This window comes from Lonchura striata, chromosome 32 (assembly GCF_046129695.1).
Source record: "Lonchura striata isolate bLonStr1 chromosome 32, bLonStr1.mat, whole genome shotgun sequence".
Classification (NCBI taxonomy): domain Eukaryota; kingdom Metazoa; phylum Chordata; class Aves; order Passeriformes; family Estrildidae; genus Lonchura; species Lonchura striata.
The window spans coordinates 1656837-1670031 of record NC_134634.1 but is presented as its reverse complement, the minus strand read 5'-3'; the positions used below and the strand labels follow the sequence as shown (position 1 = coordinate 1670031).

The window sequence follows — 13195 nt, the reverse complement described above, 5'->3', positions numbered from 1 at the left end:
GCAGCTACCTGGGCACACCTGCACAGGGAGCTGCTAATCCAGAGGGGCTAACAGGGGTATCCCAAGTGTCCCTCCAGGAGCTATGGCTGGAACATCCAGCAGGGATCGGGGAGCAGCCGGACCCACCCGGGCACGAGCATCCCTTTGAGAAAATGCCAAGGGAAGAGCCCTCTTGCCAAGGGGCAGCACCTGAGCAGGCCGGGCAGCATGTGGGGTTCCACGGGAGAGCTTTCAACTTTCCCCTTTTATTGTGTCAGTCCCTCCTTAGAACCCCCAGACCTTCCACAGCGCTCCCAGAAAAAAGAGGGGTTATGGAGAGAAAAGGGGTTTAAATTGTGGGAAAAAGCTTCCTTTTCCATTATTTCTTGTGTTCAAATCATGAGGGAATCCATTTCCCCTGCAATTTGTAATGCAGGGTGTATTCAATATATATTCAAGTATTGTTTATAGAAAGATTTTTTTGTTTTTGTTTTTGTTTTTATTTGGTTAGAGGCAGGGCATTAATGGAAAAAATATGAATATACATTTTATTTTGATATTGTTCTAAATATGGAAATATATATTCAATGTATACAGATATATATAAAAATATAAAATAGAAATAAAAATAGTATTAGGAAGAGATAGACTATAAATAGCACCATACATCAATCTACATTTAAAATGTAAATTTGACTATAAATGTGAAAAATAGAAATAAATTTAAATGGAGTTTAAATAAAGGGTTTTTTAAAAATATTTTTACTTGGATAGAGTCAGGTTTTTATTTTAATCAATATAAACCTTTTAGAACTCTAAATCTAACTATAGAAATATGTAAGCAATCTATTAAGATATGTATAAAATCTAAAATATAATAAAATATAATAAATTGAATTAATGTAAGGAATTATGAAAATACAATTATATATAAATATACATTATAAATCCGAATGTGAATATAAATGTGAAAAATGTAAAAATAAACTCTATTGAAATACACTTTAAGAGGAAAGGTTTTTTCTTTTGCTTCCTATCGGGTCAGAGGCAGGTTTTTTGTTCCGTTCTTTCCCGCGCGGATCTTTGGGGCATTCGCTGCTGACGGCGCAGTGCTGCCGCTGTGTGGGCAGAGAGCGGCACTGCAGCCCGCCGCGCGCGGCCGCCATCTTGGGAGTGGCTTGGCGCGGACTCGCTTGACCTTCTCGAGAGGGCGCGAAAACGAGGACGTTGAAATTCGAGGACCCGTGTCTGTTTTTTACACTGCCTGAATTGCCCGCACCGCCGGCGCCCCGCGACGGGATTTTCCGCGGCGGTTACGATGCCGTGCACACGGGCTGTGGGGTCAGGAGCGCCGCGAGCGTGCGGGTTTTTGGCGAGAGCCGACAGGCATCGGCAAAAGACGCCTGTCACCATCAAGGTCCCCACGGACCGCCATCTTGTCGCGGACTCACTTGACAAATGCTGCCACCTTGTGGACACAGGGCGGTACTGCAGCCCCGCAGCCAGCGCGACCCCAAAACCACCGGGACGGCCCTGGAACGTTCAAAATTCCCTTAGGGACCCCAAAAACCCCCCTGGGACCCACAAAATTCCCTTCGGGACCCAGAACACCCCCCTGGGACCCACAAAATTCCCTTCAGAACCCAGATAACCCCCCTGGGACCACCAAAATTCCCTTCAGGACCCCGAAAACCCCCCTGGGACACCCAAAATTCCCATCAGGGTCCCCAAAATTCCTCCTGGGAAGCCCCCAAAACTCTTTGAGACCCCAAAATTCCCTTCAAGACGCCAAAATTCCTCATGGGACCCCCCAAAACCCCCTGAGACCCCCAAAATTCCCATCAGGGTCACCAAAATTATTTCTGGGACCCCCAAAAATTTCGTGAGACCCCCAAAATTCTTTTCAGGACCCCAAAACCTCCCCCAGGACCCAAAAAATTCTACTCGGGACCTCCAAAATTGCCCCCAAAAACCCCCGGAGACCCTCAAAATTCTCCCCAGGACTCCAAAGCTCTCCCTGGAATGCCTAAAATTGCATTTGGGATCCCAAAACCCCCCTGGGAGCCCCAGAATTCCCTTCAGGACCCGGAAATTCTTCCTGGGACCCCCAAAAACCCCCTGGGACGCCCAAAATTCCCTTTGGGACCCCAAAACCCCCCCTAGGACCCCCAAAATTCCCTTCAGGACCCCAAAATTCCTCCTGGGACCCCCCAAATACTTCCAGAGACCCCCAAAATTCCCTTCAGAACCCCAAACCCTCCCCAGGACCCACAAAATTCTACTCGGGACCCCCAAAATTCCTCCCAAAAAAACCCTGAGACCCCTAAAATTCTCCCCAGGACTCCAAAACCCCCCCTGGGACCCCTCAAAATTCCCATCAGACTCCCCGAAATTCCTCCTGGGACCCCCCAAAACTCCTTGACACCCCAAAATTCCCTTCAGGACCCCGAAAGTCCTCATGGGACCCCCCAAAACCCCCTGAGACCCCCAAAATTCCCATCAGGGTCCCCGAAATTCCTCCTGGGACCCCCCAAAAACTTCGTGAGACCCCAAAATTCCCTTCAGAACCCCAAACATACCCCCAGGACCCTCAAAATTCCACCCAGGACTCCAAAACCCCCCCTGGAACGCCCAAAATTCCCTTCGGGACTCCAAAACCCCCCCTGGGACCCCTAAAAATTCCCATCAGAGTCCCCGAAATTCCTCCTGGGACCCCCCAAAACTCCTTGAGACCCCCAAAGTTTCCTTCAGGACCCCAAACCCACCCCCAGAACCCCCAAAATTCTACTCAGGACCCCCGAAATTCCTCCCAAAAAAACCCTGAGACCATCAAAATTCTCCCCAGGACTCCAAAACCCCCCCTGGGACCCCTCAAAATTCCCATCAGACTCCCCGAAATTCCTCCTGGGACCCCCCAAAACTCCTTGACACCCCAAAATTCCCTTCAGGACCCCGAAAGTCCTCATGGGACCCCCCAAAACCCCCTGAGACCCCCAAAATTCCCATCAGGGTCCCCGAAATTCCTCCTGGGACCCCCCAAAAACTTCGTGAGACCCCAAAATTCCCTTCAGAACCCCAAACATACCCCCAGGACCCTCAAAATTCCACCCAGGACTCCAAAACCCCCCCTGGAACGCCCAAAATTCCCTTCGGGACTCCAAAACCCCCCCTGGGACCCCTAAAAATTCCCATCAGAATCCCCGAAATTCCTCCTGGGACCCCCCAAAACTCCTTGAGACCCCCAAAGTTTCCTTCAGGACCCCAAACCCACCCCCAGAACCCCCAAAATTCTACTCAGGACCCCCGAAATTCCTCCCAAAAAAACCCTGAGACCATCAAAATTCTCCCCAGGACTCCAAACCCCCCCCTGGGACTCCCAAAATTTCCTTCCAGACTCCAAAACCCTCCTGGGACCCCCAAAATTCCCATCGGGGTCCCCAAAATTCCTCTTGGGACCCCCCAAAAACTCCCAGAGACCGCAAAATTCACTTCAGGACCATAAAACCTCCCCAGGACCCCCAAAATTCTACCCGGGACCCCCAAAATTCCTCCCAAAAAAGCCCTTAGACCCCCAAAATTCTCCCCAGGACTCCAAAACCCCCCCTGTGACTCCCAAAATTCCCTTCAGGACCCCGAAGTTTTTCCTGGGACCCCAAAAACTCCAGAGACCAAAAAATTCCCTTTGGGACCCTCAAAACCCCATCTGGGACCCCCAAAATTCCCTTCGGGACTCCAAAAACCCCCCTGGGACCCCCAAAATTCCCATCACGGTCCCCAAAATTCCTCCTGGGACCCCCCCAAAAACTCCCTGAGACCCAAAAATTCCCTTCAGGACCCCAAACCCTCCCCAGGACCCACAAAATTCTACTCGGGACCCCCAAAATTCCTCCCGAAAACCCCCTGAGACCCCCAAAATTCTCCCCAGGACTCCAAAACTCCCCCTGGGACGCCCAAAATTCCCTTCAGGACCCCAAAACCCCCCCTGGGACTCCCAAAATTCCCATCAGGGTCCCCGAAATTCCTCCAGGTACCCACAAAAACCCCCTGAGACCCCTAAAATTCCCTTCCAGACCCCAACCCACCCCCTTGGAACTCCCAAAATTCCCTTCCGGACCCCAAAACCCCCCCTGGTCCCCCAAAATTCCCTTCCGGACTCCAAAAACCCCCCCGGGAGCCCCAAATTCCCATCGGGGTCCCCAAAATTCTTTCTGGGACCCCCCAAAAACTTCCTGAGACCCCAAAATTCACTTCAGGACCCCAAACCTCCCCCCCAGGACCCCCAAAATTCTACTCGGGACCCTCAAAATTCCACCCAAAAACCCCCTAAGACCCTCAAAATTTTCCCCAGGACTTCAAAAACCCCCTGGGACACCCAAAATTCCCTTCAGGACCCCAAAACCCCCCCTGGGACCCCCAGATTTCTTTTCAGGACCCCTGTGGGAACTCATAATGTCTCTCAGACATTTTTAGTGGTTCCAGGCCTTGGTCAGAAGCATTTGGGACCCTGGCAGGCAGCTGGAAACAGCTGTGATTGTGAGTTTGAGCCATGGAATGAGTTACCAACTTTGGAGGTGGAACAAGCAGTCACAAAAGGTTAGATAGTATAGTAAAAGTAATTACAAAGTAGAGGGGAAATTTTTTTAGTATTGTACAAGGGGGTTTTAGCACATGTCCAGGGGGGTTTTCACTTTGTACATGGGGGTCAGGAGTTCTAAGATGGAGGAAAGTGGGCTGATCCTGTTCTTCCTCCTTCTTTTTCCTTACCTCCATGTTCTTGGTGATGTTGGCACTCACAGATTGGTTTAGAGTAGAAAAACACTTGGCAACGTAGGTAGTAGGTACTGGGGAATAATTGTAAACATGTTATACGTAATATATCTTATAAAAGATAGCAGCAGCCCTGGGTGGGGGGAGAGACGAAGAAGACAGCAGATCGAGAGGATGTCAGGGTGTGTGTGTGCCTCTACCCAGGCCGCTGATCAAACAGCCGCAGTCCAAGAACATAACCTGTCAGATAACTAGCAATAAACTGCCTTGAGACCGAACAGCTAAAGCCTGCGGAGTTTTTCTTTGGAAGCAGGGGTTGGAGGAGGAATTTCACCACATGAGACCCCAGAGAGAGGCTGGGGTTCTCACAAACCCCAAATTCCTCCTGGGACCCCCCACAAACTCCCAGAAGTCCCCAAAATTCCCGTCAGAACCCCAAACCCTCCCCAGGACACACAAAATTCCACTCGGGACCCCCAAAATTCCTCCCAAAAAACCCCCAAGACCCCTAAAATTCTCCCCAGGACACCACAAGCCCCCCTGGGACACCCCAAATTCCCATCAGGGTCCCTGAAATTCCTCCTGGGAGACCCAAAACCCCACTGAGACCCCCAAAATTCTCTTCGGGACCCCAAACCCCCCCCCGGGAGCCCCAAAATTCCCATCAGGGTCCCCGAAATTCTTTCTGGGACCCCCCAAAAACTTCGTGAGACCTCAAAATTCCCTTCAGGACCCCAAACCCACCCCCAGGACCCTCAAAATTCTGGTTGGGACCCACAAAATTCCTCCCAAAACCCCCCTGAGACCATCAAAATTCCCTTTGGGACCCCAAAACCCCTCCCGGAACGCCCAAACTTCCATTTGGGACCCCAAAAACCCCCCTGGGACCTCCAAAATTCCCATCAGGGTCCTCGAAATTCCTCCTGAAACCCCCCAAAACTCCTTGAGACCCCAAAATTCCCTTCAGGACCCCTAAATTCCTCCTGGGACCCCCCAAAACCCCCTGAGACCCCCAAAATCCACTTGAGGACCCCAAACCCCCCCCAGGACCCACAAAATTCTACTTGGGACCCCTAAAATTCCTCCCCAAGACCCTATGAGACCCCCAAAATTCTCTCCAGGACATCACAAGGCCCCCTGGGACACCCAAAAACCTCTCCAGGACCCCAAAATCCCCCCTGGGACTTCCAAAATTCCCTTTGGGACCCCAAAACCCCCCCTGGGACCCCCAAATTTCCCTTCAGGACCTCAAAATTCCTACTGGAACCCCCCCAAAACTCCCAGAAACCCCCAAAATTCCCTTCAGAACACCAAACCCTCCCCAGGACCCACAAAATTCCACTCGGGACCCCCAAAATTCCACCCAAAACCCCCCTGAGACCCTCAAAATTCTCCCCAGGACTCCAAAACTCCCCCTGGGTTGGCCAAAATTCCCTTTGGGACTCCAAAACCCCCGCTGGGACCCCCAAAATTCCTATCAGGGTCCCTGAAATTCCTCCTGGGACCCCCCAAAACCCCCTGGGACCCCCAAAATTCTACTTCAGGACCCAAACCCTCCCCAGGACCCACAAAATTCTCTTTGGGACCCCAAAATTCCTCCCAAAAACCTCTTGAGATACCCAAAATTCTCCCCAGGACTCCAAAACCCCCCCTGGGACGCCCAAAATTCCCTTCAGGACCCCCAAAACCCCACTGGGACCCCCAAAATTCCCTTCGGGACCCCAAAACACCCCCTGAACCCCCAAAATTCTATTTGTCACCCCAAAACACCTTCTGGGACCTCCAAATTTCTCTTTAGGACCCCTGAAATTTCTCCTGGGACCCCAAAAACTCCCTGAGACCCCCCCAAAAACCTCTCCAGGACCTCAAAACACCCCCTGGGATCCCCAAAATTCCCATCAGGGTCCCCAAAATTCCTCCTGGGACCCTCCAAAAACTCTCTGAGAGCCCCTAAATTCCCTTCATGACTCCCCAAACCCCCTCTTGGGACTCCCAAAATTCCTCCTGGGATGCTGCAAAGACCTTCCAGAGCCCCCCAGGACTCCCCAATTTTGGGTCCTCCCCCAATTCGGGGTTCCCCCCGATTTTTGGGTCCCCAGGCTGGTGGCTCATGAAGACGACCCCGACTCGGACCCCGAACTCCCCCCGGATTCAGCCCTCCATGTGTCCTTGGTATCAGAGGCTGGAATTGCAGAGTTGCCACTTTACCCCCAGACGTAATTTTTGATGTGGTTGTGCCACTTGAACAGTATTTGAAATCTGTTTGTGCTCTTGCAGCAGCATTTCCAAACCACAATGGAAATTTAGCCCTTCTGCCTGGGGCTGCTCACAGAATTGTGGAATCCCAGAAGGGTTTGGATGGGAAGGCACCTTTATTTAAAGCTCGTCCCGTTCCACCCCTGCCATGGGCAGGGACACCTTCCACCATGCCAGGGTGCTCCAAGCCCTGTCCAGCCTGGCCTTGGACACTTCCAGGGATCCGGGGGCAGCCACAGCTTCTGTGGGCAACCTGTGCTGGACAGCAGCTTTGAAAGGCAGAGTGAAGTACAGCTGTGATTTTTGTGCTGCCCCTAACTTTGTATTGCCTGGCAAATGTGCCTTTGGGGTTTTTTGGGGTTTTTTGTTTTTTGGTGGGTTTTTTTTTTAGGTTTTTTTTGGGTGGTTTTTTTTTTTTTTTTCTTTTTTTTTGTGACTAAAAAGCTACCTTGTGTTCCTGGAATGTTGCATTCTACCTCTGTTGTTTTCCCAGTAAGTCTGGATCCTCTGCTTACATTTTTTCCTTCGCTTATTAGATGTCGTGGATGTGCTGGCTGTTCTGATGGAGGGCAGTGATGGCTTAGATGAAGGAATTGGATTCTCTTTAAATGAAGACATGATTATCCAAACATTTCCCTTCAGTGCTGTTGTCCCTGCTGCATGAGCAGCCAGGAATATGCTGTTGTTTCAGTCTGAAAATGGAACAGGTACAGGGGTTTTTTTTATGTTTTATGTGTCATTTCTAGCAGTGGAGTGAAAGCAGCATCACTTCTACCCTCTTGTAATAATTTTTTACCATTTATCATTTTTTACCTTGAGGCATTTTATTATCTTCCCTGCAAGCAGCAGGAGGTGCAGATTCACGGTGCTTTGTGCTCAGGAGGGGCATTGAAGCTCTGTAGGTGCTTCTGCCCTTTTTCCCTGACCCTGAAGAGAAGGGACACTGTCCCTGCATGGACAGTCTTGGTGTGGAAGTAGCTGGCCTCAGTAACAGCGTTTTAAGGGCAGAGCGTGGCGATCAGGAGAGGAAGGTGGTTCCCGTGCCTGTGGGCAGCTCTTCCCGAGAGCAGGGAGAGGGGACTGCCTTGTTAAGTAGGAAGTGGGTGCGTTTCCCAAGGAAAACTTCAGAAATTAAGCTCCAGGGGCAAACACTGTGAGGTTCTACCACCTCCTTGAGGACATCCTTAAAACCACCGGGGCATCAGCAGGGCTTGGAGCAGGACTGGCCAACCCCAGAGCACCTCACAAAGCCCTCTGTGTGTATGTGGCAGTCGAGTAGCACCTGGGGGGTGCTGAAAGTCCCAGTTCTGAGAGAAAATTCTGTTTAACTTGTACACGTTGGCTGGGTGTGTCCCCCCAGTACAGCTCGGTTCTTCTCTGAGGCGGTGCCTGGCAGGGTCTCTCCCTGTTAAGGGCCGGGTGTGTTTTTGGCACAACACGGTGAAGGTGGATTATTTGCTTAAGCAAGAGCTGATGATGTCTGGAGGGTTTTTCAGGTACCTCAGCGGCCAGGAGCACCTGTCTAGGTCACTAGGAACACTTTTTGATCTCGATCAGTTCTTTTCTGCGTGAGGCTCTGTCGGCTGCTGGCAAGGCCCAAAGTAAGGAAGGTTGCCCCAGTGTCCGTGCTCATGTCAATAGTTTAATTTATTTGGCTTTTCTAGGAGCAGACGTCGTGGAGGACCTTGGTGCTGTTTTCACTGGCCTCCTGCACTCTCCGAGAGAACCCCTTGCTCCCTGCATGACGTTCCAGCTCTGTGACAAAGCTGATAAGTATCCTCAGCTCTACCAGTTTAACCAATACTATAGGCTCTGGATGCCCAAGCAGTCCCAGGAACCTGTGGTATGGAATCCCTGAAGTCACTGAATTCTTGAGCCAGTATTCCTATAAAATCCTCACAGTTGACAGAGGTAACATTTCCATCAGAAACAGTGTTTTTATTGAGGAGGTAATTCTGCATCTCTTGTTGATCGTGCTGGGGACACACGTTTGCTCCAGGGCTTTTCTCTGATGGCACAAGAGGTCTCTGTGGTGTTTGGAAGGCGATACCAGGGCTCAAGGCTCATACAGAGACTCCTCACCGGGCACAGCAGAGCCTGGTGTGCGCTGTGGCCTCTGTTTACAGCGACCAGAGCTCCCCCGGGTGGGTGGAGGATCACAGGCCCCTGGGCTGGGTTTGGTGAGTTTTTCTCAGCTCAGCAGTGTGAACACTCCAGATGCCCCTGGGGACACTGCTGGACAGCATCCATCCACTCTCTCCATCCACTCATTTGTACCCAGGAATGTAGGAAACTCTGACTGGGGACGGGCAGTAGTTTTGAAAATCATGCCCTAGCCTTTTTCTCTAGGAACAAACCAAGTGAGTGCCCTGAAACCAGCGGAGCAGCTGCAGAGGCTGAAGGGAACAGAAAGGGCTCCCGGCACCTTTTGCCTCCGTTCTCTGCCATTCCCCAAAAGGCATCGCAGTCCTGGAAGAGGTGTTTGTCATGCAGCCTGCCAAAATGAAGACCTGTAAAATCCTAGCTCTGCCTTTTGTTTAACGTGTTCTTACTTCCTATTTATGTCATCACAGAAAGCAAGGAAAGAATAAATGTGTCTGGTTCCCACTATTGCTCTGTGCAGGCATTTTTAAAGGCTGCTGTAGTTCTATCCTCTTTTTCCACTCCAAGCTTGACTTTTCCCCTCCTTTTTCAAGGTCTGCTGCTTTGGGTGTCCCAGGCAGGGCTGGGTTCCTCGGCAGGGGTCTTAGGAGTTGGTGCAGATTCTGCTTTTTCCGAAGGTGTATCAAAGTGTGCCGGAAAAAGGACTGTTTTCTCCAGGGGAAAGCTTTCTCTCAATGACCATCAATGCATGTATGTGTTTTAATCATGTAACCAGGTGGATTAAGAAAAGCCAACACCTGTAGCAAATTTCTGTTGGATCTGTGTCTGTGAGAAGTGGGCTGTGTGCTGGAGAGGGAGAGACCAAGAGACCCTGTTGGAGAGTGGCAACAGCAGCAGGTGTGAGCTGTTAAGTTGATGAGGAGGAGGGGCGTGTCCTGCCGGGGGGAGGTTATTTAAGGGTGAGGGTTTGCCTCAGCCAGGTTTTGCATGGAGCTGCTGAAGAGGAGTTTGTGGGGGGCTCGCGGGGCTGTCTCCTGGAAGGACGGTGGGCGCTTTGGACAGGGTCCGGGGGATCACCTGGATACACACTTGGATACGTGGAGCATTGCTCAAAGGAGGAGCCCAGGGACAAACCTTTGTGCCGAGAAGCAGCAGCCAAGCAGGTGAGCCGGTGCTGTGCCTTTATAGCGGGGACTTTTCTCCTTTCCCTTTGAAATTTCATCATCCTGAGGTTGAATTGGAGGGGGTAGTCCTGTGGTCCCACCTTTTAAGGGGTTTGGATTGAGGTAAAATTCTCCCTTTTGCCATCATTTGAGGAAAGCTGCTTCTTTTCTTCTCTTCTAGGGGACACGATTGAAGGGAAGCCTACATTTCTTTTCCCTTGTTGGGGTGAGGTGAGCGCCGGAGCGTGGCGTCAGTGTCGGGGCTTCAGAGGAAGGGAGCTGCAGCCGTGGCAGCGCTGGCAGGGCGGGGATCGGGCTGTGCCGCTGCATTCGGGGCGCTTCTTCTGCCCCCGGCCCGGCAGCAAAGGGTCCGGCGCGGAGCCCTGCCGGAAGTGCCGGGGCTGGCCGGGGCGGAAGGGGAGCTGGGCGCGGCTGGGCTGCCGCGGGCCCGCCGGAGCCGCGCCGGTGCGAGCCGTGCGGAGCCGAGCGGAGCTTTGGCCGGGCCGGCGGGCAGGGGAGGCGGCGCGGGCGCCGCGCCGGTGCCGGCCGGTGCCGCCGCTCCGTCCGCTCCGGGCGCGGGGCTCGGGCGCCGCCGGGGCCCCCCGGGCCCGGTGCCGGCCCCGCCGGGCCGGGGGCAGCGGGCGGGGGTCTCCCGGCCTGGCGCCGCCTCTGCCTGCCGGAGGAGCCGCTTTCCTGCCGGAGCCGCGCTGCGCCCGGGGCCGGGAGCGCGGCTTCGCATCTTCCAGCCTCCCTCGCTGCGGTGTTTCTTTAGGGTCTCATCAATGTGTTTTAAGGATTTTGGGGCTATTTTCAGAGCTCTTCTAGGAATATTTAGAGATATTTTTTAAAGGTTCTTTGGGGGTTTTTAGGGGTGTTTTAGGGGCTTTTTAAAGTAGAGTATTTTTATTGTATTTTAAGGGCATTCTGAGGCTATTTTCATGTTTTTGTCGGGGTTTTAAGACATTTTGAAGATGAGGGGTTTTTTAGGGCATTTTTGTGGGTTTTTTAGGGTCTTTTCATGGCATAGAGGCTGAGGGACAGCTTGAGGGTGACAGAGGCTGGGAGCTGAGGGAGGAACAGGGGAGGGGACAGTGGGTGACACAGAGAGATGCTGAGGGGGGCAGGGGCAGCTGGAGGGTGACACAGAGAAGCTGGGGGCTGAGGGGCAGAGGAGAGGGGGCTTGAGGGGCAAAGGGGGGTTCGAGGGTGACAGCCAGAGCCTGAGGGCTGGGGGGCTGAGGGAGGGGTCAGGGGTGAAGGGAGAGGGTCTGAGGGCTGGACAGTCCAGTGGGGATCAGGGCTACAGGGTACAGCTTACGAGGCAAGTTAGGGTACAGGTGCAGCACCCCTCACCCAGCCCTAACCTCACCCTAAGCAGCCTTTTCCCTTTTCACCCCTAACAACAGCAGCACAGCACAGCAAGCCTGACAGTGAGACCACACCGGAAGCCTCCCAGTGGGACAGGGCAGCGACCCTCGCACCAGGACAATGCCAGAACCCTCAGAGGACAACAGGACCCGCTGCGAAAAGGTAGGGATGACATCTGTGGGCTAGAGGGCAACAGGAAGGGGTTTGGAGGCAGAGCAGGCTTCCTTGAGTGTTTTTTTTTGCAGGGCTATTAGGGGATTTTTGAAGGCTTTCTCTGGCATCTTTTAGAGAATTGTTATACCTTCCTAATGGCTATTTTAGAATTCCTTGGTGTATTTTTAGGGTCAGGATGAGGGCGAGACAGGATGCACACTGAAAATGTGGAGCATTACTGGAATGATTTGGGAAGGTGCCAGTGGAGGGCCAGTGGGTAAGGTGCCATGATGCTGGTCTGAAGGTTGTGAATTCTGAGCAAAGCAAAGTGGTTGTGGTTAGGGTTATATGGTGGCAGATTTCCCAAGGAGAAATCCAGCACAGAAAAAATCAAGCCGAAGCTTTGTACTGTCAGATTACAACAGGTATTCGGCATGAAAAAAAATCCCTGAGTACTTGGGGGTGGGAGATGCAAGATGAGGGAAATCCAGTGAGGATTTGACATTGAGGACGCAAAAGGAAACGTGGGACGTGAAAACAAAGGGGATCGCAGGGCCCTGCCAATGAATGAGGGATATCTACATAGTGAAAGCAAATTCAGAAGCCCAGATTCCTGATGTCAGTTTGTAGGGCTCCCTTGGGTGTATCAGGGCAGCACAAGTTTGAGTTGGGGACAACTTCGGTCTGGGCTCCCTCCTTCGATATAAGGATTTTTTGCAGTCAGGACCAGGGGCCACTGAGCACATCCTTTGGCCATTTTCCCTGGAAAAGAAAACTCAGCAGTCCAGGTTCCTGATGTCAGTTTGTAGGGCTCCCTTTGGTCTATCAGGGCAGCACAAGTTTAAGATGGGGAGAACTTCGGTCTGGGCTCCATCCTTCGATATAAGGATTCTTTGCAGTCAGGGCCCAGCCCAAGGCCAGGGGCCCGTGGGCACATCCTTTGGCCATTTTCCCTGGGAAAGAAAACTCAGCAGTCCAGGTTCCTGATGTCAGTTTGTAGGGCTCCCTTGGGTCTATCAGGGCAGCACAAGTTTGAGGTGGGGACAACTTCGGTGTGGGGTCCATCCTTCGATATAAGGATTCTTTGCTGTCAGGTCCAGGGGCCCCTGGGCACATCCTTTTTCCATTTTCCCTGGGAAAGAAAACTCAGCAGTCCAGGTTCCTGATGTCAGTTTGTAGGGCTCCCTTGGGTCTATCAGGGCAGCACAAGTTTGAGGTGGGGACAGCTTCGGTGTGGGGTCCATCCTTCGATATAAGGATTTTTTGCAGTCAGGGCCAGGGGCCCCTGGGCACATCCTTTTTCCATTTTCCCTGGGAAAGAAAACTCATCAGTCCAGGTTCCTGATGTCAGTTTGTAGGGCTCCCTTGGGTCTATCAGGGCAGCACAAGTTTGAGGTGGGGACATC

General features: G+C 52.2%; 2 long non-coding RNA genes across 2 annotated transcripts; both read left to right on the top strand.

The window, feature by feature from the left end:
- The first annotated feature begins 6881 nt into the window (after positions 1–6881).
- LOC144247736 (uncharacterized) lies at positions 6882–8736 on the top strand. Its single transcript, XR_013341291.1, has 3 exons — positions 6882–7290; positions 7539–7709; positions 8667–8736. It is a non-coding gene; the product is annotated as an uncharacterized LOC144247736 (long non-coding RNA).
- A 1395-nt stretch (positions 8737–10131) lies between these two features.
- Positions 10132–11793, top strand: LOC144247735 (uncharacterized). Its single transcript, XR_013341290.1, has 3 exons — positions 10132–10268; positions 10450–10499; positions 11675–11793. It is a non-coding gene; the product is annotated as an uncharacterized LOC144247735 (long non-coding RNA).
- Positions 11794–13195: the final 1402 nt, after the last annotated feature.